The sequence below is a fragment of the Oncorhynchus nerka genome, linkage group LG10 (genome assembly GCF_034236695.1).
Source record: "Oncorhynchus nerka isolate Pitt River linkage group LG10, Oner_Uvic_2.0, whole genome shotgun sequence".
NCBI lineage: Eukaryota > Metazoa > Chordata > Actinopteri > Salmoniformes > Salmonidae > Oncorhynchus > Oncorhynchus nerka.
The window spans coordinates 16,515,813-16,520,812 of record NC_088405.1 but is presented as its reverse complement, the minus strand read 5'-3'; the positions used below and the strand labels follow the sequence as shown (position 1 = coordinate 16,520,812).

Genomic DNA, 5,000 nt, shown 5'->3' with positions numbered 1-5,000 from the left:
TCCCTCTCTGTCTTGATCTCCAGCCCCCACTTCCTCCCTTTTCCTGATACCCCTCTCTTCCCTTGCAGATTGTTTCTCCATCCATCTCTGCATTTGTCACACCTTTCCCTTGGACCCAGCTAACACATCCTATCTCTTCTCTCTCTTGTCTCTCGCCCCTTCTGTCGGTTTCTACCACTATTTTTCCCTTCAAATATTTTATTGAGCAGACACTTTTATCCAAAGGGTCTTACAGTCATGCGTGCATACACTTTTCATATGGATGGCCCCAGCAGGAATCAAACTCAAAACCCTTGGTGTTGCAAGTACCATGAGACACACACACACACACACACACACACACACACACACACACACACACACACACACACACACACTAGATTAATTAAAATACTCCTCTCCTCTCCTCCCCTCCCCTCCCTTCCCCTCTCCTCTCCTCTCCTCTCCTCTCCTCTCCTCTACTACTACTCACCACTCGGGACTGAAGACACCGTAGAAGAGTGTGTCGTGAGGTGTGTGTCCCGGCAGCGTGTAAATACTCCTCTCCTCTCCTCTCCTCTCCTCTCCTCTCCTCTCCTCTCCTCTCCTCTCCTCCTCTCCTCTCCTCTCCTCTCCTCTCCTCTCCTCCCTCCCCTCCCCTCCCCTCCCCTCCCCTCTCCTCTCCTCTCCTCTCCTCTCCTCTCCTCCTCTCCTCTCCTCTACTACTACTCACCACTCGGGACTGAAGACACCGTAGAAGAGTGTGTCGTGAGGTGTGTGTCCCGGCAGCGTGTAAATACTCCTCAACACGTTGAAGTGTAAATTGTATTCTGGCAGCGAACACACCAGTGTGGCCTTTAGGAATGATGTCCACCTCTTCTGGAGGGTCAACAGACCTCCTCTATCTCCCTACGAGAGAGGGAGAAAAGGGGAGGACGATGGGAGGGGAGTTGGACAACAAACTGAGTCTGGAAAACATGCCTTTCTTGGGCACAATTTAAAGGAGGTCAAGGGAGATTAACATGTCTCCAAGGTTGTTTCATTTCTTAAACTGCAGCTCTGTGAAGACGTGAGATGACAGCATAGCTATGGGAATGTGCCTAGCAACACCATTGCCCTGTGACAGCTCATTAGCAACCCTGTTGAGAGTGGTCACTGAGGAGCAGACACACACACACACACACACACACACACACACACACACACACACACACACACACACACACACACACACACACACACACACAAGCACCACATAGAATCAGATATGGTGACTGGGTGCTATCAGACCCTTTGATACTTGTCCTCATCAGATATCTCACTTTTTGTTCTGTTTTTAAAAGTTCTTCCTGCTACAGTAAGTCAGTTCCCACTGCCCACAGCCTCTCACCCCCATCCAGCCTCACCCCTCTCTTCCTTCACCTCTCTCTCCCTCCTCACCCTCTCTTCCTTCACCTCTCTCTCTCCCCCTCCTCCCCCTCTCTTCTCTTCACCCCTTCTTCCTTCACCTCTCCCTCCTCACCTCCTCTCTCTCCTCACCCCCCTCCCCTCACCCTTCCCTTCACCTCTCCCTCCTCACCCCTCTCTTCCTTCACCTCTCCCCCTCCTCACCCCTCTCTTCCTTCACCTCTCCCTCCTCACCCCTCTCTTCCTTCACCTCCCTCCTCACCCCTCTCTTCCTTCACCTCTCCCTCCTCACCCCTCTCTCCTTCCCTCTCTCACCCCTCTCTTCCTTCACCTCTCTCTCCCTCCTCACCCCTCTCTTCCTTCACCTCTCCCTCCTCACCCCTCTCTTCCTTCACCCCCTCTTCACCCCTCTCTTCCTTCACCTCTCCCTCCTCACCCCTCTCTTCCTTCACCTCTCTCTCTCTCCTCACCCCTCTCTTCCTTCACCTCTCTCTCCCTCCTCACCCCTCTCTCCCTCCTCACCCCTCTCTCTCTCCTCACCCCTCTCTTCCTTCACACCCTCTCTTCCTTCCTTCACACCTCTCTCTCTCCTCACCCCTCTCTTCCTTCACCTCTCTCTCCCTCCCTCACCCCTCTCTCCCTCCCCACCCCTCTCCCCTCCTCACCCCTCTCTTCCTCCTCACCCCTCTCTTCCTTCACACCTCTCTCTCTCCCTCCTCACCCCTCTCTTCCTTCACCTCTCCCTCCTCACCCCTCTCTTCCTCCCCACCCCTCTCTTCCTTCACCTCTCCCTCCTCACCCCTCTCTTCCTTCACCTCTTCCTCCTCACCCCTCTCTTCCTTCACCTCTCCCTCCTCACCCCTCTCTTCCTTCACCTCTCCCTCCTCACCCCTCTCTTCCTTCACCTCTCCCTCCTCACCCCTCTCTCCCTCCCCACCCCTCTCTTCCTCCTCACCCCTCTCTTCCTTCACACCTCTCTCTCCCCTCCTCACCCCTCTCTTCCTTCACCTCTCCCTCCTCACCCCTCTCTTCCTCCTCACCCCTCTCTTCCTTCACACCTCTCTCTCTCCCTCACCCCTCTCTTCCTTCACCTCTCTCTCCCCTCCTCACCCCTCTCTCCCTCCTCACACCTCTCTCTCTCCCTCACCCCTCTCTTCCTTCACCTCTCTCTCCCTCCTCACCCCTCTCTCCCTCCTCACCCCTCTCTTCCTTCACCTCTCTCTCTCCCTCCTCACCCCTCTCTTCCTTCACCTCTCTCTCCCTCCTCACCCCTCTCTTCCTTCACACCTCTCTCTCCTCCTCACCCCTCTCTTCCTTCACACCTCTCTCTCCTCCTCACCCCTCTCTTCCTTCACACCTCTCTCTCCTCCTCACCCCTCTCTTTCCTTCACACCTCTCTCTCCCTCCTCACCCCTCTCTTCCTTCACACCTCTCTCTCCCTCCTCACCCCTCTCTCCCTCCTCACCCCTCTCTCTCTCCTCACCCCTCTCTTCCTTCACACCCTCTCTTCCTTCACACCTCTCTCTCCCTCACCCCTCTCTTCCTTCACACCTCTCTCTCTCCTCACCCCTCTCTTCCTTTACCTCTCTCTCTCCCTCCTCACCCCTCTCTTCCTTTACCTCTCTCTCTCCCTCCTCACCCCTCTTCCTTCACCTCTCTCTCTCCCTCCTCACCCCTCTCTCCCTCCCCTCACCCCTCTCTCCCTCCTCACCCCTCTCTTCCTTCACCTCTCTCTCTCCCTCCTCACCCCTCTCTTCCTTCACCTCTCTCTCTCCCTCCTCACCCTCTCTTCCTTCACACCTCTCTCTCCCTCCTCACCCCTCTCTTCCTTCACACCTCTCTCTCCTCCTCCCCCTCTCTTCCTTCACCTCCTCTCCCTCCTCACCCCTCTCTTCCTTCACCTCTCTCTCCCTCCTCACCCCTCTCTTCCTTCACACCTCTCTCTCCCTCCTCACCCCTCTCTTCCTTCACCTCTCTCTCCCTCCTCACCCCTCTCTTCCTTCACCCTCTCTTCCTCCTCACCCCTCTCTTCCTTCACACCTCTCTCTCCCTCCTCACCCCTCTCTTCCTTCACCTCTCTCTCCCTCCTCACCCCTCTCTTCCTTCACCTCTCTCTCTCACCCCTCTCTTCCTTCACACCTCTCTCTCCCTCCTCACCCCTCTCTTCCTTCACACCTCTCTCTCCCCTCCTCACCCCTCTCTTCCTTTACCTCTCTCTCTCCCCCCTCACCCCTCTCTTCCTTCACCTCTCTCTCTCCCTCCTCACCCCTCTTCCTTCACCCTCTCTCCCTCCTCACCCCTCTTCCTTCACCTCTCTCTCTCCCTCCTCACCCCTCTCTCCCTCCTCACCCCTCTCTCCCTCCTCACCCCTCTCTCCTCCTCACCCCTCTCTTCCTTCACCTCTCTCTCTCCCTCCTCACCCCTCTCTTCCTTCACACCTCTCTCCCTCCTCACCCCTCTCTCCTCCCCACCCATCTCTCCCTCCTCACCCCTCTCTTCCTTCACCTCTCTCTCCCCTCCTCACCCTCTCTCCCTCCTCACCCCTCTCTCCCTCTCTTCAGCTCTCTCTCCCTTCACCTGTCTCCCTCCTCACCTCTCTCTCCCTCCTCACCCCTCTCTCCCTCCTCACCCATCTCTCCCTCCTCACCCTCTCTCTCTCCTTCAGCTCTCTCTTCCTTAACCTGTCTCCCTCCTCACCTCTCTCTCCCTCCTTACCCTCTCTCCCTCCTCACCCCCTCTCTCCCCTCACCCCTCTCTCCCTCCTCACCCCTCTCTCTCTCCCTCACCCCTCTCTCCCTCCTCACCCCTCTCTCTCTCCCTCACCCCTCTCTCCCTCCTCACCCCTCTCTCTCTACCTCACCCCTCTCTCATTTCTCCTTCACATCTCTCTCCCTTCTCTCCCTCTCCTCACCTTACAGACTCGTCCAACCCGTGCCACTCTAATGTGGCTGTAGTATGGTGTCTGCTCCTGGCTCTTCTCGGTAAAGAAGTAGTAGATTTTATCGTCATCTCCGGTAGTACTGCCCTCACTCTCCCTCACCAGGGCACTGCCCACAAAGTCAGCCTCTGGGGAAACAGAAACACACTGAGAGTCAGGAATGATCCATTCTAAAATATTGCTTTTCCCGGAAAAAGAACATATCCATATGTAATAAGAGGCAGAACAGAAGCCGCTGCTATAGTCAAGGCAGGGTGACTTGAAGACCAGGTGACTTGAAGACCAGGTGACTTGAAGACCAGGTGACTTGAAGACCAGGTGACATGAAGACCAGGTGACTTGAAGACCAGGTGACTTGAAGACCAGGTGACATGAAGACCAGGTGACATGAAGACCAGGTGACTTGAAGACCAGGTGACTTGAAGACCAGGTGACATGAAGACCAGGTGACTTGAAGACCAGGTGACATGAAGACCAGGTGACTTGAAGACCAGGTGACATGAAGACCAGGTGACTTGAAGACCAGGTGACTTGAGCATGAAAATGAACATTGGTTCTTTGGCCAGTATGGTCCTTCCAATCAGAGGGAAGAGGCTATGGGTATAGGTTCTTTGAGAGGAGCCGTTGTAGCCCCGGGGAACTCACCATGAAACCAGCGAGTGGGTGCCTCCTCTGT

General features: G+C 55.7%; 1 pseudogene; it reads right to left on the bottom strand.

Moving 5' to 3' along the window:
- Positions 1-5,000, bottom strand: part of LOC115136504 (semaphorin-4G-like) — a 37,359-nt pseudogene that overhangs the window by 10,512 nt on the left and 21,847 nt on the right.